This window comes from Carassius carassius, chromosome 13 (genome assembly GCF_963082965.1).
Source record: "Carassius carassius chromosome 13, fCarCar2.1, whole genome shotgun sequence".
Classification (NCBI taxonomy): domain Eukaryota; kingdom Metazoa; phylum Chordata; class Actinopteri; order Cypriniformes; family Cyprinidae; genus Carassius; species Carassius carassius.
Genome location: NC_081767.1, coordinates 15,445,549 through 15,471,244, shown reverse-complemented (window position 1 = coordinate 15,471,244; position 25,696 = coordinate 15,445,549). Strand labels below are relative to the sequence as shown.

General features: G+C 40.5%; 2 long non-coding RNA genes across 2 annotated transcripts in view; one reads left to right on the top strand and one right to left on the bottom strand.

Annotated features, from left to right (window-relative positions):
* LOC132155991 (uncharacterized) overlaps positions 1–25,696 on the bottom strand; it is a 118,544-nt gene that overhangs the window by 79,070 nt on the left and 13,778 nt on the right. The window lies entirely within an intron of this gene.
* Positions 982–3,983, top strand: LOC132155613 (uncharacterized). Its single transcript, XR_009437309.1, has 3 exons — positions 982–1,071; positions 1,170–1,270; positions 3,632–3,983. It is a non-coding gene; the product is annotated as an uncharacterized LOC132155613 (long non-coding RNA).

Below are 25,696 nucleotides of genomic sequence, written 5' to 3'. Positions count from 1 at the left end.
TATGGTTTAAAGAGTCGTATTTTTTATGTACTGTATGCAAATGTTCGTTTCGCGGCACTCTGAAGCCTCAGAATACAGGCGATTCCACAGTATTATCCTTATAAATATTAAAACAGATATTCTCCCATGCGGGACAGCGGAGCTGAACTTATGGAGAACGATAAAAATACAGTTTGTATGTATTAATTGAGCCCAGAGCTGCATTAGAGACCGTTCAAACAGAGCGCGAGAGCACAACGGATCACTGTATGGATTAAGAACGGCGGGAATTTAAAAAAAAAAGGAACCGCTCTAAACCTGACAGCGTAAAGACATCCGTCAGAATATACATCGATGAAAAATTAAGGGGAAAAAGAAGACTACTACTTGAACTGTCTCTTTTCTGCATGTTATAAGGGAAACGAATGAGCACTTCCCTCAGAGTTCTTCTGGAGCGCGTAACTTAACGTTACATTTGATATATATCGCTGACATAAGCTTGGTTCTGATGTTTTTTTACAGTCTACGGTTCAGATGAAGTTCTGAAGGTATACAAACTCTTCTTTCAGTTTTCTGAAGTGACGTTAGTCATTCAAGTGCCTCACCATAACTCAGTGTATTGCTGCGTGAATAATGGTATCTGTTTTTATACAGTCTATGGTGAATATACGGTCATAAGTAAATTGCATACGTTTAAAATAATAATAGCATATATCTTGTATAAATAGCCATACAATAACGATCGACACAAATGTGTTACATTTCTTTTTATTGTATTATAATTCTGTGTTCTGTCATTTAAAAGCATCGTCTGGATGGTAAAGTTTTCTTTGGTATTTAAAACAAACTTGTCAATACATTTGACTTTCTCTGTAAAGATGTATTTATATATTTATGTTTATTATTTTTCAGTGTTTTAACGTGTTTTTCTTTATTTTTCATGTTTATGATATTTTGGAATGACTGAAGATCAGTGCAGAATTCAGCAATCCTGTGGATGGACCGAAGCAATTCCTTTTGCAGTTTAATCCATCAAAATGCTTTGCAGACATAATGGAGATGACATTCACATTGTAGAGCTTGGACAAAGTTGTAAGTAAATGTATTTACTTTATAAATGTACATTTATTGGAGTCTATCAGCTTTACAATTGTAAGGCACATTTTAATGCTTCCTTTTGTTTTTGTAAGCACACAGGCTCGGCGCAGGAACTCATCAAGGACATGACTGTTGGGATCACGCTTGTGGATGACCAAACTGAGCACCATCAGTCTGCAGTGATGTGGTCCAGGTAATAGAAGAAGAAGAAATCTGGGTGATCTGGGGTTGTAACACGTTGTGGGGTTGTGTACTGTATTAGACGATCTGGGACTGGGACTAACAGAAATAAACTAATTCAGGTTTAAAACAACTTAAGGTTTAGTAAATTACAATTTTCTTTCCTTTTCTCTTTTGGGTGAACCCTTTACGAAAATGTAGATATTTGCATCGGAAAACAGCTTAAAAATTTGGAAAACATAATTTGACATTATTTTCCCTTCAGTTTTATTCCTTGATCTTTCTATAATTGGTATGTAAAAAGTCTTTATAAAGTGTTAAATTTATCTCCATAAAATCAACAGCAACCCTGTTTATGCATATCGCCATTCTTTATTATTTTGCCGAATACTGTTTTGAATCCTGAAAAATATTCAGTGCTAGCATATTGGCCATTAGCAACTTTGCTTAAATGGTTAGAATGAAAATTAGGCCATGTTTTAATCATTCTCAAGTTATCCTATGTGTATATGATTTTCTTCTTTCAGACGAATCTGATCTGAGTTGAATTAAAAACTGTCCTGGCTCTTCCAAGTTATTTAATGGCAGTAGACAGGTGTGTTTTTTTCTCAGCAGTCCAAAAATAGTCAAACAAAATGCATCCATCCATCAATAAAACGTGCCTCACATGGCTCTGGGAGGTGAATAAAGGCTTCCTGTAGCAAATCGATGCGTTTTTTGTAAGAAAAATATCCATATTTAAAACGTTATAAACACTTATTTTTTCTCTTCCGTGTTCGTCACTAATCACCGGTGCATGCAAGACCCCATGTCCTATTTTCATCCAACCCGGAATGGCTCTCAAGAAAGTGAGAGAAAAGTGTTTAAATATGTTTTAAATAACATTTTAAATATGTATATTTTCTTACAAAACACATAGATTCGCTACAGGAGGCCCTTATTCACCTCTTAGAGCCGTGTAAGGTACTTTTTATTATGAATTGATGCACATTATTTGACTACCCTATTTTCCAGACTATAAGTCGCACTTTTTTTATAGTTTGACTGGTCCTGCGACTTATAGTCAGGTGCGACTTATTAAAATTTATTTGACATGAACCGAAAGAAATGAACCAATAGAAAACATTACCGTCTACAGCCGCCAGAGGGCGCACTCTCGTGGCTGTAGAAGGTAATGTTTTCTCTTGGTTCTTGGTTCTAAATAAATGCGACTTATAGTCCAGTGCGACTTGTATACGTTTTTTTCCTTGTCATGGTGTATTTTTGGACTGATGCGACTTACACTTACGTGCGACTTATAGTCTGAAAAATACGGTACTTTTGGACCGTTGAAAAAAAACACCCACCTATTGCCATTATAAAGCTTGGAAGAGCAAGAATAGTTTTTAATATAATCCGATTGGATTTGTCTAAAAGAAGAAAGTCATACACACCTACAATGCCATGAGGTTGAGTAAAGCATGCATTTTTGGGTTAACCAACCCTTTAGGAGTCATGCTTTACTCTGAACATGCAGTGCAACAGACTATTATTTAAAAGGTATACCTCTTTACACCAATATATTTTCTGATCATTGTAAAAATGATGTGACAGATTAGAAAGTTAAAATTGGATTAAGAAAACAAAAAAATATATGTTGAATTGGTTTGTCACATTTTATGTCATTCAGAAATCATGTAGAATACCAGTGAAGAAAATAATCTTTAGCCTAGTTGGTTCCGGAAGTGTATTTTCCACCTATTTTCCCATTGGGATTTAAAACTCTTTGTGTTCAGTGTAACAATAAAAACTTCATAATCATCGGGAAGAAGGAGGAGGGAACCGGCAGACAATCAAATTAAACTTTAATAATAAAATAAAGACAAAACAGCGCAACAGCCCCTCACGGATGACTGCCGCGCACAAACAAATCCAAAACACAAACTAAAATCCAGGCCTGGTCCTCTCTCGTCCTTCACTGTCGTCGCTCCTCTTTTATATCCCTCCATCTCCTCCGTGGGACTCGAGACCGTTGGGTCGAGCAGGTGTAGCTCATTTCCAATCACTCCACCGGCCTCGCTCCATTCCCACAGCTCTCGGCCCCGCCCCACTCGCCACATTCAGCATAACAAAGAAATTTGTACAGGCTTTTAACAGTTTAATACAGGAAGTTATTTTGAATGTTTCTACACGAAACAGTTGAGGAGCACCATTTACTTTTGACTTTCATTTTTGGTTACATTTTTCAAAATATCTTCCACTTGAATGTGAATTACAAGTTGCATTTATTTATAGCTGTGCTTTTAACAAAACACACAACATTATTAGTGTATGTACAAATGTGTGTTAATTTGTTATAAATTTATTAATAATGTAATATTTTTTGTTTTCCCAGCCATCCGGTGACATTAAGGATGTTGAGAAAGAAATTGAAGAGGGCATTCTGATTGTAACTGAGGAGCAGCAATGTGATGTGCTTCCCAAGGAATAACCAACATTGGTCTCATTTGGACATCCTGTCATTATTGACACCTCCCATGTCCCCAAGGCATTTGGACCCCTAATGGGTCTGTATGCAGTGAACATCCACTACCTCATGAAATACACCATTGAGGCTCTGCAAAAACTTGTGAAGATCAGCTGCTCCCACCATGTGCTCGCTACAGCGACAGTAACTGTAGGTGTGGGGGAGTGAATGTACAGTGCTCTCTCCACCCTCAACACCATGACTGAGGTGTCCTTGAGCAAGCCACCGAACCCCCAACTGCTCCCCGGGCGCCGCAGCATAAATGGCTGCCCACTGCTCTTTTTTTAAGGAACTTCAGGCTCTTTTGTGCCTTTCACTACATTTTAGAATGTACATTAAAGTTTTTCATGTCATGACTTGGAATATGCATGTTGTCATGTAAACAAATGTTGTTTCACCTCTCATTTTCTTAAACAGTTTGTACACATTTTCAGTATGTAGCATTATGATGGTGGAGAGTTTGGAAACTTTCAAGATCCTTCTGATGTTAACACCTCTGTCTGGTCATGTTGTGCTATGAAAGTTAGAATCTGACTTTAGATCTTTGTGCTTCCATGTGCATTCATTCCATTTATATCTTATTATACAGAAGTACAGTACACTAATTTTTTGTAACTAATTGTGATATTATATACATATATCTTGGTTTCTCATTTTGACCATGACTTGCATTATGGTGGGGGGAGTGCATGTGAACTTGTGCAGGGCTAATATGCAGAGTTTAACCTTCTGATTTTCATATTGAGTTATGAAAAAAAAAAAAAATCCTTTGGTTTTGATCTGATGAATTGAAATGCAACTATTTGTTTCTCAATCCCATGCCAATGTTATTTATTATACATCACACTTTCAAGTGTCGGTTCAGATCTTTAGACGTGTGTGTTTGTATTTTGCTATTTTTTTTAATCAATTATCAGTTGATGTGTTGACAGCAAATTGCTTGTTCAATTTAAATGTGAATGCAAGTGTTGTCTCTATCATTAAATAAATTACATAAAAGTGTTTTGTCATCTTTATTTAAACATTTAAGGCAGTGGGGTAACATTTGTTTACGATTATTGATCGAAGTGAAAAAAAAAAAAAAAATCATGATTTAGTTGACTGGACTAGAAAATAATAGTCAAGTCAACTTAAAGAAATTTGTTACCTGGACTAATTCCACTCTAATTTGAAGTTGTTTCAACAAGATTTTTTTTGTCAAGATAACAAAAAAAATTTAAGGCAGCGGGGTAACATAAAATTTTTAGTTGACTCAACAAATTCTTTTTTACAGTGTGTGCAAATGTAGAACCCATCCCAACCCATCCCACCTCCTTGTAGACTAAAGAGTAGAAAAGAAAAATGATAAATACATAAAGTAAAATAAACAATAATACAAATAAATTAAGTAATATTAATACATAAAATACAATAAAATAGTATTTACAAAGACTTTAGAAAAGATGAAACAACATTAAAAGATGAATGTCATAAATTAACAGTTTTCACATTAGATCCATGTATACGAGAAGTTGAGAGTTCCATTGAGATAATGTCAAACAAATAAACCGCCCAGGTTCTTCAGTCCATTGTGTGAGGAGGATTCCAACGATTGACTTGCAACTAGTGGTGGAAATTATGATTCTTTCAAGAGATTCGTTCATTTTCAGTTTGTTCACCAAAATGATTCGTTCAGAATCGTTCACTGATTCGTTCAGTGATCATTTCTTCGTATTACACTAAATATGCCAGCAGGTGGCAAAAAAGAGTATTATATGTTATCTCTTAAGTCAACGAACGTATTCACTTGTTACAAAAACTGATCTGGCTTTATTAAAATGTGTGCATAATCGCATTCAATATATAAAGTCTAATTAAGTTGTGCAGATGAACAAAGCACAAGGTTTTCTTGCCTAATTAGCATTTTAATTGTTTGGTCAGACAGTTTGTATTATATTCACATTCATAAATCTGGGATTAAACGTGGAGTTCTGTATGCTAAATATCAAAACAAGTGTATGTGCACAGTACCTGTAACTGCGCTTTGCATTTTGCGAGATTGACATGCTAAAAGGCAGACTAAGCCAGTTTACTCTCATTCATTTCGTTCACGAATGAGATAAGCTATGTACCAGTTAATTTCATTCGCGAACGAGATGTATCAGCTCATTCAACTCGTTCACGAATGACATGTGTGCCAGTTCAGTCATTTCATTCACGAACAAGGTGTACTAAATCATTCAACTCATTCACGAACGACATGGGTACCAGTTCAGTCATTTCATTCACGTACGATAAGATTTCTAGATCTCGTTCAGACTCATGTGAAACTGGTTCAGTGAAGGGCCTATTCGTTCACTACATTCAACAAATCACATGCTCTGTCACATCTCATACTCGAAGGCTATTGGCTCGAGGTTGAGTAATTCTTTGACTGGATGAAATAGTTCAGTTACCCGGTTCACCGAGCTGCACATGCACTGCTAATAGCGCCGCACTGCTGTGGAGGAAGGAACTTCAGTGAACGAGAAATATGAGTCAGTGGATTGCGTGAACGAGAACGATTCGTTCACCTAAAAGATTCGTTCAAAAAGAACGATTCGTTCACGAATGACACATCACTACCAGCAACATTTTTGCTTCAGTGAGAGCAGCTAACAGTAAACATCTTTGTTGGGCGGACAAGGTGAGGTCCCAGAAGTCATTCATGCAAAAATGGCGTGCAGACAAACATATCTCAGTACCCAACAAATAAGAAAGGTCCTGTGAGAGCTGAATCCAAAAAAGAGAGAGGGGCACTCCCCAAAAAAATGCAAATATGTGCCTAAAGATCCTTGCGAACAGAGAATACAATTAGGAGAAGAAGACCGATTCATATGATAACGTTTCATTGGGGTCAAGTAAAACCTATGCAGCAGTTTCCAATGAATCATTTGGTGGTATGGGTTTTTAAAAGACAGTTTAAACATTCCCCATATCTGATCCGAAAATAAAACATGCACATCCTCATTAAGATCCTTAGACCAAACAGTTGTAATAGATAAAGGTTTGTAACAATGCTCAAGAAGAAAAAGATAGATGACTGAAGCAGAGGAGGGAGATTCCTCAGAGCAAAGGGTGAATAGGCAGTTGAGAGTTCCAGGGCACCCCATAAGCTTCAAACGGAGGAGGCCTGGAAGGACCAGGCCCGAACCCAGAGTCGCCTTGATCAGCTCCTCTTCGAGACCCAGAACCAGCGCGAGAAAGAGGACGCCACAGATCCAGAGCTACAGAAAGAAGTAGAAAGACTTCACAATGCCCTGCAGGATCTTCGCCTCGACACAGACCAAAGAGAACAGCTGGAGAGAGAAGCCCAAAAAGAACTCAACAAAACTCCAGCAAGGTGATGCTCTCCTAAAAAGAGCAGATACTGAACTTAAATAAAGAGACGCTAAAGCCAGGGCCTGCGAAAAACACTTGCAAGCGGCTCGAGCTAAAATCAACAAGCTTACTCTGCAGAGAGACGAGCTCCAAGATGAACTTGACACTGTTCACGCAGAACTGAAACATTCTTACAGATTGCAGAGTGGCTGGATCGGAGAAACGCACACCACAGAGTTTCTCCCAGCCCGCCACTACAACCCTTTCAGCCAAGAACCCAGAGCTGGAAAGGGGGGTGTAAGCCCACGGCTCAAGACATCACCAGCCAGCTTACAAGAACACCCGTCAACAGCAGAGGGGGGAGACCCCTTCCAGAGAACGCATGCCACTAAACCCTGCACGGCTCACCGAGAACTTGACAAGCTAGCCAGAAGCATCCCTACGTTCAATCCAGATCCTGCAGGAGGTCATGAATTTCACGCTTATTTACAAGACAATAACTTTCACTTGCAAACTGTCACCAACGTGACAGCTTTGGACAAATTGCACCTGTTAAGAATCACGTCCTGCCGTGATGTGAATAGTTTTCTGGATCATTAACCAGAGACTGTCAAAGCGGACTACCAGCCACTGTGAAAAGCTTTGATTCCTGACTTCTCTGATCCAGACTCAGACCATGGGATCCTTAAAGCTATGGACCTCAAACAGGGCCGACTTGAAAACCCACAGACTTTCTACAGTCAACTACGAAAAGCCTACTTCGGAGCATGCAACGAACCAGGTATGGAACAGGATGTCAACTTTAAAACTCTGTTCCTCCGAAACCTAGATGCCAGTTGGAGTTTTCATCTCAGAGTTCCAGCGTGTCCTCGTATCATGTCTACACAAGAGTTACGGGACTTAACCCCTAAAGCTTACACCAAGCAAAAGACTATTTCTGAAAAGACTGTGAAAAACCTCACAATCTACTCTGTCTCTGAGCACTGCTCGGAGTTAACCCTAGAGGGCGCCCCACAACGCCACAGTCACAGACCTTTTTACAGAGAGTCAAGACCGTTCCAAGCCAGCAGAGGGCATCACAATCGTGGTGGTACTCATCCAAAGCACCAGAGCGAGCGCTCTAAAAGATTCTGGGACCGGCGACCCAAAAAGAGCCGATCCCCACCATCCAGGACACAAAGCCCCGACAGCCAGCAGTGGAACCACTCTCGACACGACCCTGGTGAGCTCATTTAACTGAGCCAAGCACCCCGAACAATGCTCGTCATCCACAGACCACAGAGCTAACTGTCACATCACAAGGTGACAGCATCACCCAAGCTCCACAGCTGACAGCTGCACACCCTGAACGAGACAGCACAGCTCCTCACACCAGGTACCACAATCCCAAGGTACCAGAAAATGCTGTTTGGACTACCTGCCTTCGCAGCAAGCATCACAAGACCGGTCCTAACCACCCATCGATTGTCACACCTGCCCCGATGCCAACATTCCTGGGTAACCTTGTCGAAAAAGGGGTGGGCCGAAAAGGAGTGAGCATGGAAGACCTGATCGACACAGGATCAGACCTTATGGTGATCTCATCTTACCTTTTCAAAATACTCCAATGTGGAGCTAAGAGACAAGATCGAACTCTTACACCTCAAACTTGTGAACTGAATGTACAGACATACAGCCATTTTTTGACCAGGTAGCTTCCATTCACCTGACGATTGGTCCTATGAGTCTAATCCATCCCGTGTACATTTCACCAATGGACACTTACCCACTCCTCATCGGCAAAGACCTGCTAGACCACTTTGACCCTTTACTGAACTTCAAACAGCAAAAATTCTGGGCTCAAGTGCGAGAACCTCTTCCCTTCCAGCCACACAGGTTGCCAGAGCCAGACTGTCAGGTCACAGAGGTCACGGGAACTCCCACAGAGCCAGACTGCCAGGTCACAGAGGTCACGGGAACTCCCACAGAGCCAGACTGCCAGGTCACAGAGCTCACGGGAACCCCAGCAGCCAGCCATGGGTACACAGCCTCAACAGCAAACCAAGGCTCAAGTTCGCTCCTCTGCACCTTAGACAACGAACAGGGAATGGTGGTACCAGCTTACACCAAAGGGGTCGCTGTTCGATTCAACAACCGACAGTTCACCTTCAACAGGTATCCGTTCGACTACGCCAACTCACCAGCTGAATTCAACATCTGTTTAAACAAAGCCTGTACAGACTCTAACTATGCTAGACTCAGTTTCTTGTGCCATCTTCCAAACAGGAAACAGGATGGTTTCAAAACTGCAAACAACAACCCAGTCAAACACCAACACCTGTTCCAGCAATGTGATAACATCACAAAAACACACAATGTGACTGTGTACTGGACGAAGGTAAAAGGACACTCGAAGCTACCAGGTCTAGACAATGACTTAAAAGATCAAACTGACACCCTCGCCAAAACTGGCGCACTAAACAACAGGCTGTGGTCACTCCCAACCCACCCACTTTCAAGGTTAAAGTGATTAAACACAGCATAAGAACTTTACTAGCTAAACTGCCCACCTCAGAGCCGCTTACGCTGGCTACGCTGTTTACAAAAACCAACATAGCGGACATGCGGGCTTCTGACACCTCCATAAAGACTCTGCTTAACCACCTCTCAAACCCCTCCACCCACCCTTGCATGCTTTCTACACTCACAGACAAGCAATGCCTCAGACCACTGCATGATACAAAGCACATGCTGCGTGCACAGAACAACATTGTGGGTTGTGCACCATCTGACATCACAATGCCAGGGCTTGTAATGCCTCAGAGCAAAAGGGGGAAAATGACAATGTATTCCCATGACGCATCATGTGCTGCACAACGCAGCACCAGAGCCACTGACGAGACACTGAAGCAAGCATCATGCCAGCAGCAAGATGTGGCAAAACATGGGCCAAGGCGAGCTAAACCCAGTCGCCGCCCACGAAGTAAAGAGACTGCCCTGTACAACCGAAGACAACCCTCGCTTGTTTCTTCCTCCCCTTTCTCTCTCTCTCTCTCCCTGTTGTCTGTACCAGGATGCTGCTGTGGTTCGCCATGCTGTACTGTCAGCCAACCAGAGGACAGCTGCCACCGAGAGAACAACTGAGACTCCTGATCACCGACTACAGAGCACACTACTCCAGCTCCGTATCCCAATACAGCTGGACAGGTGCCCGATGGACAGAGGACTCCTTCACTCACACTGAGGCCAATGTCAAACACGTGTTCAGCCAATGTGAGAAAGTGACTGTTAGACAAGTGGAGTTAGGTGGACACAACTACCGCTCCAAACAGTTCCCAGTAGCTTTGCTCAGAGCCGCCGCTGCCGCCAGAACTCTGTTTAACATTGGTATGTCCAGTGTCAATGCAGCGAACCAGGCCGTGAACTCCATGAAATCGTTGTTTACTCTCTTCCAGAATGACTTTGCCCAGACTCAGCTGTTTACAGCATTAACGAAAGACATGCTGTGGGAGGTTAGCTCCTCCAATAACAGCCTTACCACGGGTAGAACCCCATCGTACATGATACCCTTAAGCCTTGTGCTAACTGTGCTGGCTTACGCCATCACCACGCCAGCTGACCTGCTACAAATACACCTGGCCTATTCTCTGGATAGCGCCATCCTAACACACATCAATCCCAAACAGAGGGAAGTGGATGTGCTCCTGAACCAACCCATCAGCGAGTCAAGCCAAGTCTACAGGCTTAGAGACATTGTCAATGTCAGGTTGTGAAAAAGCAACACCCACACCAAGACACACATTCCGGATGTGGTGGCCTACCACGACATCGACACTCAGCTGTACCTGGCCCCAAACCTGCACATGTGTACTTTGACCAAAGACATTCATTATCTCTGCCTTAGCCACCCCTTCCTCAGAGACAACGCTGAAGGAATCTGCGGGTTGCAAGCCCCGGTCAGCGATACACGCTGCCCTGCCGAAGCCAAGCCTCGTACACAAGTCACAGAAATGCAAGCAGAGATTGTAGGTGACAGATGGCTCGTCAACACTCCTGTTGGTACAGCTACACAGACCTACGACCAGCATGACACCGCCACCCGTGTCAACCTGCTTGACCAGAGCATGTGGATTCAATTACCGAAAGGTGCCACCCGACACATTGACAATGCTCCCGTCGACACAGACCTCCAAGCACTGTCTCGACAGCCTGCTCTGAATCCGTCATCTGCGGTCCGAGCCTGGACCGCTGCCGACATTGCACTGTGCATCTCCACTGTCATCGGTCACACCCTGACCCTTGGCCTTCATCCTATACAGGAGACTCAACGAGATGCAAACCTCTACAGCCAAACTCAAGACAACCATGGCTGGAGGTCTCCGATGGAATCCCCGGAAAGTGGGTGCCAAGTCAAAGACCACACAGAACCTCATCAAGCTGAATCTTCAGCTCCAGGAACCACCTGCCATCATGATCCACCTGCTACACGACCATCATGATGCACCTGTCATCTGCCCATCGTGATGATTGCCGTCCGATGATGTCCACACAGGGACTTCATCCGACGGAAAGGGGGGATGTAATGGATGAGCAGTTCATTGACTCATTGGTTCTGAACTAATGAATCACAGTTCGTTGAATCTAAAACAATACAAACCCATAGCTTTAGCTTTTGAATTCAGGCATATTAAACCAAACTCTCTCTAAGCTAGATGACTGGCCTGGCGCCAACATGGCGGGATCTAAATTACTTTATGACCCCCTCACGGCACGACGGCAAATTACACAGTCACGTGAGCAGCCTCAAAGGAGAAATGAAACACATTCCACAACACACACACATAAGCACACACACACAAACCTCTCTTTATGCTCTCTATGTAAGTCCTTAATAAGATGTATTTTGATAGGTTTGTGCTGGGTTAACAGGGTTAACCAGTTATGCGATGGTTATGATTTTCTGATTTATAACTTGGAAATGTTTCTCCTAATTTAGTGTTCTCAAATAAGAGTCATGATTATGTAACCCTACCCCTGACCAGATCATAAACTTTATAACCCTACTTGGAAACAGAACAGGAAAGCCAGCTCACTGGAATTCTTGTTAAAAAAGAGAAAAGTTCCTTTTTAAAACGTATTATAAATATATTGACTGTGTTGCCTTTTTGTGCATTAGATGTCTTCCCATATCAAATTGGAGTATCTGCAATTTTATCGTGTGTTAATCAAACTTTAAATGTGTGTAATTCTGCATATGTATGTAACTTCATGTTCCTATCAATTATATCTGAATTCTTGGTATCTGTTTAACCATCATGCTTTGATGGACCCACGTATATAAAGGAAATTAATGTAAAATATATTTATCTGGAATTACCAACTTGCCAGAATATAACTGCAGAATTCTGATAAACGCAATAACTCACGCGAGTGGGTGTTTCCCCAGAGACAAAGGAACCTTTTTCCCGCTTCAGATCGCGGACGTTCATTGGTTGTTCACGCAAACAGAGGTGTGAACCAGTCAAGCCATAAGAAGAACTGACCCAGGAAGTTCTCTTGCTTTTTTTCTCTCTCTTCTCTTCTCCGCACTTCGTCGGGTAGTTGATCTCAGCATGGCGGCTGAGAGAACAGCCTGTTCTCATGGCTCCTTAAGGGAGCTTTCATCTCCGTTTTTCTTTTTTTTTCCTTTATAGGTTTATTCTCATATTCGCCTCTCCCTACACGTGGGAGAAGAACTCTGAATCATTTTGTTCGGTGAAACTTTTGAAACCTCGCGCGACTGCTCGCCCCAGGAAGACACGAGAGAACACGCCCAGCTACAAAGAACTACGCACGCACGCTTGTTGCAAGTATTGATTTTCTATGGAGATTTACATGCTGCTTAAAAGTTGTCGATCTGATTCCTTGTTGTCTTTCAAAAGGTTACTGTCTGTGATTTTGCCATACTGTGCGATTATTCTGTGATCGCACCTATTCTCTCTCATCCTCTCTCTCTCATTCTCTCTCTCTCTCATATATATCCGTTATATCTTGTTTTGTTTCACTGTTTGTATTGTCATACGCATATTTACTCTGTGTGATTTGTAGATTGATGTATTATTAGTTCAATTATTAAAATCCAATATATATTCATGATTGCTTCTGTCTAAAATGCTCGCATCACGAGTCAATGAAATGTTTGATCTTAGCTACAAAGCTCGTTACTTTTCAGTAACCAAAATTTCATAAGGACAGGAAAATAGTTTCATGGCCAGAAACTATTTTTCCTGGAATTATAAGAAGTGATAACCTTATTGAAAGTTGATAAGTTAATCTTACGGCCGTTTGCTGGACAAACCACTGTTTGATTTGCAGTAATTCACAGTAAGAGATATCACTATCATTGATGTAGCAGAAATGACTCGAACCAGACAAATTAAAGAGTCGATCAGGGCTGTGTTTGAAACACGAGCTGAATTCCTCAGTAAGGCAACAGGAAGACATAAAACATTCTGTGCCACAAGTCCCAAGCAAGATAACCAACCAACCAAAGCTTTCACAGAACAGCTTTCAACATTAACACCACCAGAACAATTATTGACAATTTCAATTTGAAGAAGAGATTTGTCAAATGTGTTGTTCGTAATTGATAAGCAACGCCAGGACATCGTGTAAACCCATGAGAGTACTACACAAGATCTTTGCACCATCAACACCTAGCAGACACAACCTGAAATTCCTAAGGGGGAAGGGGGCTTTGAACCTCTGGTCTCCACAGAAGTCTTTGTCAAGAGAATGGCAAATAAACTGTCTTTTGTACATATATATGGACCAGAATGAACTCAAAAAGACTTATAAATGAATCAGTCCATCGCTTAACTCCATATTCATTTATATGTAACCCACACATTTGACTATCATGTTATAATCACTTATTGTGTATGTATTTTAATAACTATGGGATAACTTAAGGATTCATAATCATGTTTGGTATGTTTGTGATGGAAACTGCTTGCTTGAAATAGTCCTGACAATCAAATATTTCTCAAATGTATCATAAATATGTTATAGGAATCATGTCCAAAATTATACCCTGCAAGAGCGGGAAAATTCGGACCACATGATTAGTAAGATAAACATATGATTTATGATACTCCCGAGCCAAGACTATATCTGATTGGTCAAGACAACTTTTGAGGTGTGGCCAACAGGCCAGTTTAAATACCCAGGACACCATAAAATCTTGCTTTTAGTTGTTAGCTTTGCTTCTGCTACTAGTCATGCCAGCTTTTAGTGTCTAGCTTTGCTTCTGCTACTAGTCATGCCTGCTTTTAGTTCTAGCCTTGATTTTGCTATCAGTCATGCCAGCTTTTAGCTTTGCTTCTTAGCTTTAGCTTTTAGCCATGCTGTTTGTCATCACTGTTCTTTGAGCGCGGTTCCAGCGTGCTTTAGCTTGCACGCCTGCTGCTACTTAGCCACGATGAGAAGGAACACCACCTAGTCTCGTCAAACTTTACTTCTTTTCTTTTCCGTTTGAGAGTTTCGTGTTCTGAGTTAAGTTTTGTAACGTCGAGTCTCCGACGCCTGACCTCGGGTGCCCGTTCAACTTCAACCAGCCCACACAACTCCATCTTCAGCCAACGTCCAACCACGGCCTTCCCAAGACGTCACTTCAGCGACTACTGAACTTCCAGCCAATCAGCGACAACTTTACACAGGCAATGTACCTTCAGACATTTGTGCTGGTGTATCTAATATAATTTTAACCTCATTGAGGAACTCAATGCGAGGGTTAATTAAGTGATTGATGGCTGTTCATGTCTATGCAATTTAACGTATTGCTGTAAACTTGGGATTCCATATTTCCATTCTCTTAAACTCATCTTTCCCTAACTTTCAATCTTCCTGCAACTTGTGTGAATGTGTGAGTGTGTGCGTTTACGTGTTAGATTAGTTTATATGTCTTAGATTTATCTAATAAAGCCTTATTCATATTGAAAATAGAAGTATCTTGTGTTTTGTGCTTACAAGTTAATGTCTTAAACTACCGATCTTGTTACTGTGCTAATTGATAGTGTTTTCACTATAGTTTGGATATTAATATCCAGAGCAGATTTGATGTTAAACGGCTCATTCAGTGAATCGCAGGGCGTCTCAGTGATCAGCCGTGAAACAGTGATTCTGTTCAAATTCCCTTTAAAATCTTAAATGATTCCCTTTGAGCTAAATTGACCTGTTTCCCTTACATATTTATATGAGTAAATTACAGTGCCTTGTAATGAGTTATTGATATATACAATTTACCTATTTTTCATCTTCAATAATTTTAATGTAACTGTCATATATATACAACCCGAATTCCGGAAAAGTTGGGACGTTTTTTAAATTTTAATAAAATGAAAACTAAAGGAATTTCAAATCACATGAGCCAATATTTTATTCACAATAGAACATAGATAACGTAGCAAATGTTTAAACTGAGAAATTTTACACTTTTATCCACTTAATTAGCTCATTTAAAATTTAATGCCTGCTACAGGTCTCAAAAAAGTTGGCACGGGGGCAACAAATGGCTAAAAAAGCAAGCAGTTTTGAAAAGATTCAGCTGGGAGAACATCTAGTGATTAATTAAGTTAATTGATATCAGGTCTGTAACATGATTAGCTATAAAAGCTTTGTCTTAGAGAAGCAGAGTCTCTCAGAAGTAAAGATGGGCAGAGGCTCTCCAATCTGTGAAAGACTGCATAAAAAAATTGTGGAAAACTTTAAAAACAATGTTCCTCAACGTCAAATTGCAAAGGCTTTGCAAATCTCATCATCTACAGTGCATAACATCATCAAAAGATTCAGAGAAACTGGAGAAATCTCTGTGCGTAAGGGACAAGGCCGGAGACCTTTATTGGATGCCCGTGGTCTTCGGGCTCTCAGACGACACTGCATCACTCATCGGCATGATTGTGTCAATGACATTACTAAATGGGCCCAGGAATACTTTCAGAAACCACTGTCGGTAAACACAATCCGTCGTGCCATCAGCAGATGCCAACTAAAGCTCTATCATGCAAAAAGGAAGCCATATGTGAACATGGTCCAGAAGCGCCGTCGTGTCCTGTGGGCCAAGGCTCATTTAAAATGGACTATTTCAAAGTGGAATAGTGTTTTATGGTCAGACGAGTCCAAATTTGACATTCTTGTTGGAAATCACGGACGCCGTGTCCTCCGGGCTAAAGAGGAGGGAGACCTTCCAGCATGTTATCAGCGTTCAGTTCAAAAGCCAGCATCTCTGATGGTATGGGGGTGCATAAGTGCATACGGTATGGGCAGCTTGCATGTTTTGGAAGGCTCTGTGAATGCTGAAAGGTATATAAAGGTTTTAGAGCAACATATGCTTCCCTCCAAACAACGTCTATTTCAGGGAAGGCCTTGTTTATTTCAGCAGGACAATGCAAAACCACATACTGCAGCTATAACAACAGCATGGCTTCGTCGTAGAAGAGTCCGGGTGCTAACCTGGCCTGCCTGCAGTCCAGATCTTTCACCTATAGAGAACATTTGGCGCATCATTAAACGAAAAATACGTCAAAGATGACCACGAACTCTTCAGCAGCTGGAAATCTATATAAGGCAAGAATGGGACCAAATTCCAACAGCAAAACTCCAGCAACTCATAGCCTCAATGCCCAGACCTCTTCAAACTGTTTTGAAAAGAAAAGGAGATGCTACACCATGGTAAACATGCCCCGTCCCAACTATTTTGAGACCTGTAGCAGAAATCAAAATTGAAATGAGCTCATTTTGTGCATAAAATTGTAAACTTTCTCAGTTTAAACATTTGCTATGTTATCTATGTTCTATTGTGAATAAAATATTGGCTCATGTGATTTGAAAGTCTTTTAGTTTTCATTTTATTAAAATTTAAAAAACCTCCCAACTTTTCCGGAATTCGGGTTGTATATATATATATATATATATATTAATCATATTCCTGATTAATTATTAAAATTCCCTGTATATCTCATTTGAGTTAATTTTAATGTACGACCCAGTGCGGCTACAACAGCTATATTAATAGATGGGTGAAATGAACCTTGAGTAACTGAAACATTTATCATATCTAACATGAGGGGGCCTAAATTCAACCAAAAAGTAGTATATAATTTGACAGGAATACCATCTAAACCTGGGGATTTGCCTTTGTTCATAGATCAAATTGCTTACTCCAGCTCTTGAAGGGTAATCGGTTCAGCCAGGTAATCAGAATCCGAATCTGACAGCCTAGGTAATTCAAGGTTGGACAGAAAAATGCAAAAGAGTCAGGGTCATCAACAGCAGAAGAAGTATAGAGGTTAGAGTAAAAAGAATGAAAATAAATATTAATGTCTTTTGGGTCTGTCACAATGAGCCCGGATTGGGATTTCACTGCTGAAATATTAGCAAACTTTTCACTATTGCGTATTCTTAAAGCTAAAAGGTGGCTTGGTCTACTTCCTTGAAAATAATAATTCTGCCTGCATCTTTGAATCAGGAATCCTGCCCTGGATCTCAGTAATGAATTAAGCTCGGACCTAACCGCCATAATTTTGCTGAGTGTATTGTCTGAGAAACAACGTTGATTGACTCTAGTCAGATTCTGGAGCTGTGATTCCAGTTCAACTATCTTTTTATGTCGGTTTTTATGAAGCAATGAGGCAATTGAATTATTCCTTATAAATCCTTTAACTGCATTCCAAAGTGTTCGCGGATCATCCACTGAGCCTTGGTTAATTTCAATAAACTCTGCAAAATTATTTCTGAATTGACTACAAAAGTTTTCTTGTAACAATTTAGGGTTAAATCGCAATCTAGTCGCACGAGACAATCGAGGGATCAAAGATAATCTGCACAAATTTCCATCATGATCCAACAAAGATAAGGAAAAAGATAGCGGCATCACAAACAGCTGAAGATAAAGAAGTAGAAATGAAAATGTAGTCAATTCGCGAATAGGATTTATGAGTAGCAGAAAAGAAAGTGAAAGACTTAGCAGAAGGATTTAGTAAAAGCAAACTATCCACCAATGAAGATGAGGTTACACATTGCCTAAGTTTGTCAGAACACAAGGCTTGAGAGTGTGATTCCTTTTGTCCAGATCTATCTAGGATATGCGACATTACAGAATTTGTGTCTGCACCTAATACAATTTCAAAATCTGAAAATTTTAAAAGATAGGAAGACAAAACAGAGAAAAAAGTAGGTTCAGGAGTACAAGGGGCATAAACTGAAATAAATACAATATTCCTATTCTCCACTATTGTTTTTATATGTTATTCTACCGTCTGTATCACAACCTTTATCTAAAATAGTGTAGCGCCCAATATGCTCTGATTATGACCAGAGCAGCGCACCGGGTTCTTAAAGTGTCTCTCGACTATGCACTAATGCTATCCTCCCCTATGTCAGCTAAGAAATGTCACTGTATAATGACTTCAATCAACATAAATGGGTAAGTATAACAAAATTAACCTTTAGGTTTATTTATACACAGTAAAACAAAATAAATAAATGTGTAAATATATGTTTAAATGTCAAATGTTCAATATATTTCAAATTAAACCATACACTTGTCTTGTAACTTTTTTTCCCTTTGAAGAAAATATGTAATCACTTCAAATAATCAATTATGACAGATCAACACTTCCTTAATATCTCATATAAACAAATAACATCACTATAAAATACTCGTTTCACAAGCAATAGTTGAAACAATACCGTTAATAACTTTTGAGTGGCCACTCACATAGACGCGCACACACACACATCTCACAAGTCCCAACCCCTCCCCGTTGCAGGCCTGGACGTTGCTTAGAGATCGTTGGGGCCGTGAAACAACAAATGGCCACTTCATTCTAATGAGCAAATAAAATTCACTCGAACACGCGCTCTCTCTCTCTCTCTCTCTCTCACACAAGCTGATCACTTGGGGATTTAGAATGCTATCTGGGTCTTTGTCGATCCAGCAAGACTCGTCAGATTAAACAAAATAAACGTTAATGCAGTCCAGTGTACCTGAATGTCCGATTGTCTATCGTATATTCTCACACTAACGACTGAACTCAACACTACAAAAGAAAACCGGCTTATACTCGTGCAGAGTAACGTGCATACACTTTCATGAATGTCCTTAAACTCTCCGATATGAAGAAATGTAAGTTTCAACAACTTATACAGCTTTTACATGTACATTTTCTTCTCCACCATCCGAACAACACTCTCATGCGTCCCTCTCTGTTCTCCTTTTTTTCCCTTTCGTCCAATCAGAATCACACTCTCACACGTGAGGGTGGGAACAAATAAAACAACAACCAATCAGCAAAAAATAATACTAACTTGCTAGGCAAAAGCACATTTTCTGCAAGTGCATTACATTCAAACTTTAAGTATCACCATAATTCTTAAAGAGACAGTGCTTTAAAATGTAGTTCCTCAACTGAAACACAAAATAACACATGTACATAAGCATAAATGATGTACTCCCATCTTATGTATTCCAAATTAACCCTTCTCATGAATTAGATATTATTTACTCAATAATAATTTGTTTATTTTACCCATCATTAACCCATTCTGTTATTAACTCAACATAATAACCCTAACTGGGTTACACTCTCCCCCTACTGAAATACTCATGTCCCCATGAGGTTCCTAACTACAACTGTAGCATAACTTCAGACTTCAGGTCTGGATGTACATTATCACAATGTTCACATGTGGCCATTGGGTGACACCACAATGTATTGCAAGCACTCTTCACCTTAGAAGACTCTTGAATTTTCAGTACCATACCCCTATATACGATTGTTAAGGGTCTTTCAGTAGATTTCCCAAGTGCATCATAACTTAGTTTCTGAACTGGTTTTATCATCCTCTTTGGACGATTTCCTACTCTTCCCTGTTCTTCTTCTCTTGTAACATTCACTGATTCATTGACTTCTTCGTCAGAAACTGAATATCCCAAGTTCTCTGGCATCTGTGCTGAAACACTCTCCACATCATCATCATGTGAAAAATCTCCTCCAGTCACTTCCACCTGAGCAGGATCCTTTTGAGACCTAGTAGGGCTCTTCACTTTCTCCGTCTCATAAGATGGAAAAGACAGTGTTTCAAGGTCTACTGTTGGTTCAACTGGGTAATATGCACAATGACTACTGTCGTCACTGTCAGAAGTTATGTTCACACATTTACAACTCTCTGGGTCCACTCCATGTCTTATTGCTTTTTTCTGTGTCCTTTTCACAGTTTTGGATCTGGTCACCATGTGACGTGGAACTTCTTCCCTTTCAGCAGGTAAGTTTATCCTCACTTCTTCTCCAATTGGCAACAAGTGATCCCGGTGCAAAGTTCCCACACCTCCTGTTCCTGCCTTTGGCTTCACCCTGTACACAGGCAGATTCTGAAACTTCTCCAGGACAAGGTAAAGTACGGAGTTCGATCGATCTTGTAACTTTTGTTTTCCAGTCGTTGCAAGATTCTTGATCAGCACACAATCTCCTTTTTCAAGCACTCTAAACTTCACTCTCTGATCATAGAGTCTTTTGTTCCTTTGATGTGTCTTCTGCACATTTTATAAAGATAACTTATATGCATGTCTTAAGTCCTCTTTCATCCTCTCCACATACTTTTGATGATTTGCTTCCCTCTTTCCATCTACAGGATTTCCAAAGTGCACATCTATCGGTAGACGAGCTTCTCTTCCAAACATGAGATAGTAAGGAGAATATCCCGTTACTTCACTTTTAGTACAGTTATATACATGTAATAAACGACTCACACTCTGGCTCCACCTTTCTTTCTTGGCAGTATCCAGCGTACCCAACATGGATAGAAGAGTGCGATTGAAGCGCTCTGGTTGAGGATCTCCTTGAGGATGGCAGGGTGACGTTCTTGTCTTTCGGATCCCCAGGATTCCAAGTAACTCCTTGATTAGTCTGCTCTCAAAATCATGGCCCTGTTCAGAATAAATTCTGGCAGGCAAACCGTAATGTACAAAGAACTTCTCTACTAAGATATTTGCAACCGTTAACGCCTTCTGATCTCTTGCAGGATGCGCTTTCGCATAACGGGTAAAGTGGTCGGTCACTACAAGAACATTGGCAACTCCCTTTGAATCTGGTTCAATTGACAGGAAGTCAATGCAAACAAGGTCCATTGGCCTACTACTTGTAATATGATTCAGGTAGGCTGATTTTTGTGGCAGAGTTTTCCTCGCAATACATCTTCCACAATTCTTCACATATTTCTCCACTTCCCAAGTCATATGCGGCCAATAGAATCTGTCTTTACACAATTCAGTGGTTCGCTCAATCCCTAGGTGACCTGACTCATCGTGAAGAGAATTCAAGGCCTCATTTCGGTATTTGTCCGGCAAGACTAACTGCTCTTTCTCTTTCCCAAAAGAGTTCTTTGTTACTCCGTATAAGAGCTGATGACGAATGGCCAACTTCTTACCCTGTTGCCTCAATAATGTCTCTAAAACATTAGAACTCTTTGAAGCATTGGGAAGTTTCCCTTTATCCACATCTAGGATCACTGGACCAATGACGGGATCTTGTTCTTGCAATAACCTCAAATCCAAGTTAGACAATGGAGGTTGATTGTTCGTACCCAAGCATATTGGGAAAACATACAAATCAGGAAAACTTTCAGAATCAACCCCCAGCTGGTCTACCAATCTGTCACTTGACTCATCAGACAGGTAAGTACTAGTAGCACGTGTACAGATAGCTTTTACTCCCGATCTAGGAATATCTATTCATTCTGTGGTCCGACCAGTATCCAAAGGATAACGTGACAGTACATCAGCATCCGTATTCTGACTACCAGGTTTATATTGGAGGCTGAAATCATAAGTGGCTAAAGCAGCCAACCACCTATGTCCAGTAGCATTGAGCTTTGCACTTGATAGAACATAAGTAAGGGGGTTGTTGTCCGTCCTTACTGTGAATTTGGTTCCATACAGGTAGTCATGGAATTTGTCAACGACAGCCCATTTCAGAGCCAGGAACTCCAACTGATGAATGGGATATCGTTGCTCAGCTGTACTCAACTTCGTACTGGCGAATGCAATTGGTCTCAACCCCTCAGGGTATTCCTGATTTAACACGGCACCCAGACCTTGTTAGCTGGCGTCCACATGCAATATGTACTGCTTAGATGGATCTGCGTACGCTAGTACTGGTGTATGAGTAAGACAATGGATAATGGTATGGAAGGCTTCTGTACACTCCTCAGTCCACCACTTTCCAAAGGGTTCTAGCTCTTGGTAATATTTACCTTTAGTTACTACTTTCTGTTTACTCCTCACTGGTGCATACCCTTTGGTCAGTTCCGTCAATGGCCATACTATCCATTCCATTCATTTACAGCCATCACCTTTTCCGGGTCTGGGGTAACGCCATCTGCAGACACAATATGCCCCACATACTTGACAACCGGCTGGCAAAATTGACACTTGTCAACAGACACTTTGAGCCCGAACTCTTCCAATCGATCCAGCACTTTCATCAACCTTTCTTCATGCTCCTCTAACGTTCTTCCAAAAACAATTAGATCATCTAGATACACTATAACTTGTAGCAAGTGCATATCTCCAACTGCCCTCTCCATCAGTCGTTGAAACATTGCTGGAGCTCCAGATATCCCTTGCGGCATCCGCTCAAATTAGTAGAATCCAAGAGGACAAATGAATGCCATCTTTTCCTTATCTTAAACAGCCATTTCAATTTGATAGTAACCACTCCTTAAGTCCAAGACGGAAAACCACTTGCTCCCTGACAAACAATCCAGAGCGTCCTCTATCTTGGGAGTTGTATATTGATCTGGTACGGTTCTGGAATTCAGAGTTCTATAATCAATGCACATTCTAATAGCACCACACTTCTTACAAGCTATGACTATGGGTGACGCATAGGGACTCCTTGATTCCTTTATTATACCGGCAGCCAGCAAATCCTTCAGATGACGGCGCACATCATCGATGTCTTCTGGGGCAATACGCCTAGACCTCTCCCTGAAAGGCGTGCAATCATTCAGCCTGATAGTATGAGTCACGTCTTTTGCTTTTCCCACATTCCATTCTGATATAGAAAACAGGTTTCCTCGCTCAGACAGCTTCTTTCTTAATCTTTCCTCCCAATTAGGCGGTATTGGAGAATTGCCAAAGTTAAAGAAATTCGGATTCAGCTTCCTGACAGCGGTCTGATCTCCCTGCGCGACCGTAACAGTGTCGGTATGGAAAATGTTTGCCATCACCGTCCCTGGAGGAATGCTTATATCTTTTGCAGTCTCATTGCACACAAGCAATTTGAAGTTATCCATGTCTATATCAGATAAATACAGGACAGACGATGGGACAAATACTCCAGCAGGTAATAAGTTCTCATCCTTATTAATTCAATTCAATTCAATTCAAGTTTATTTGTATAGCGCTTTTTACAATACAAATCGTTACAAAGCAACTTTACAGAAAATTATGTTTCTACAATATTTAGTAGTAGCTAGTAGTTTGTGCACGTTTGACAGGATTTTAGAAAAATAAAAATAATAATAATAATACAAGACGTAGTCAGCTAGATGATGAACTATCAATATTATTAATTAATAGTAATTATAGGATGTAGTCACACATGTAGCAATAATTGTTAGTTCTGTTTGTTGATTCAAGGTTAGCATCATCTGGGGTCCTCTGAGGGTCAGCATCATCTCTTCTCAGGTGTTCTGGATCCAGACTGGAGCTTGTGTAAATCCTAGTTACCACGGGATGTAAATCCCGTGGCAAAACATAGAAACAAAATAGAGACATCATTAGCATAGCTGCTGATCCAACAAAGTAAAATTAGTTTAACCCAAGCTAAAGAATAAAAATGCAGATGCAACTACACTCACAATTTAAGAAATACATTATTCGAATGCTTGGCGAAAGAGATGCGTTTTTAATCTAGATTTAAACAGAGAGAGTGTGTCTGAACACCGAACATTATCAGGAAGGCTATTCCAGAGTTTGGGAGCCAAATGTGAAAAAGCTCTACCTCCTTTAGTGGACTTTGCTATCCTAGGAACTACCAAAAGTCCAGCGTTTTGTGACCTTAGGGTGCGTGATGGGTTGTAGCGTGGTAGAAGGCTAGTTAGGTACGCAGGAGCTAAACCATTTAGGGCCTTATAGGTAAGTAATGATAATTTGTAACTGATACGGAACTTAATAGGTAGCCAGTGCAGAGACTGTAAAATTGGGGTAATATGATCATATTTTCTTGACCTGGTAAGGACTCTAGCTGCTGCATTTTGGACTACCTGTAGCTTGTTTATTGACGAAGCAGGACAACCACCTAGAAGTCCATTACAATAGTCCAGTCTAGAGGTCATGAAAGCATGAACTAGCTTTTCTGCATCAGAAACAGATAACATGTTTCGTAGCTTGGCAATGTTTCTAAGATGGAAGAATGCGGTTTTTGTAACATTGGAAATATGATTTTCAAAAGACAAATTGCTGTCCAATATAACACCCAGATTTCTGACTGTAGAGGAAGTAACAGTACATCCGTCTAGTTGCAGATTGTAATCTACAAGATTCTGTGTGGTGTTTTTTGGTCCAATAATTAATATCTCTGTCTTATCCGAATTTAATTGGAGAAAAGTATTTGTCATCCAATCTTTTACATTTTTAACACACTCTGTTAGCTTAGATAATTGGGAAGTTTCATCTGGTCTCGTTGAAATATATAGCTGAGTATCATCAGCATAACAGTGGAAGCTAATTCCGTATTTTCTAATAATATTACCAAGGGGCAACATGTATTTTGAAAATAGAAGGGGACCTAGGACGGATCCTTGTGGCACTCCATATTTTACTGATGATAAATGAGATGACACCCCATTTAAGTAAACAAAATGGTAGCGATCGGACAGGTAGGATCTAAACCATCTTAGAGCCTGCCCTTGAATACCTGTATAGTTTTGTAATCGATCTATGAGTATGTCATGATCTATGGTGTCGAACGCAGCACTAAGATCAAGTAAGACTAGAAATGAGATGCAGCCTTGATCTGACGCAAGAAGCAGGTCATTTGTAATTTTAACAAGTGCAGTTTCTGTGCTATGGTGGGGCCTAAAACCTGACTGAAATTCTTCATACAGATCATTTTTATGCAGGAAGGTGCTCAATTGAGCAGACACAACTTTTTCTAAAATTTTAGACATAAATGGAAGATTTGAAATAGGCCTATAATTTGCCAGTACACTAGGATCTAGTTTTGGTTTCTTAATAAGAGGCTTGATAACCGCCAGCTTGAATGGTTTTGGGACGTGACCTAAAGATAACGACGAGTTAATGATATTGAGAAGCGGTTCTTCGGCTACAGGTAACAGCTCTTTTAGTAATTTAGTGGGTACAGGATCTAATAAACATGTTGTTGGTTTAGATACAGTGATAAGTTTATTTAGCTCTTCCTGTCCTATATTTGTAAAGCACTGCAGTTTATCTTTGGGTGCGATGGATGAAACTGAAGTGTTAGACGCTGTAGAATCTACATTCGCTATTGTATTTCTAATGTTATCTATTTTATCAGTGAAGAAATTCATAAAGTCATTACTATTTAACGTTGG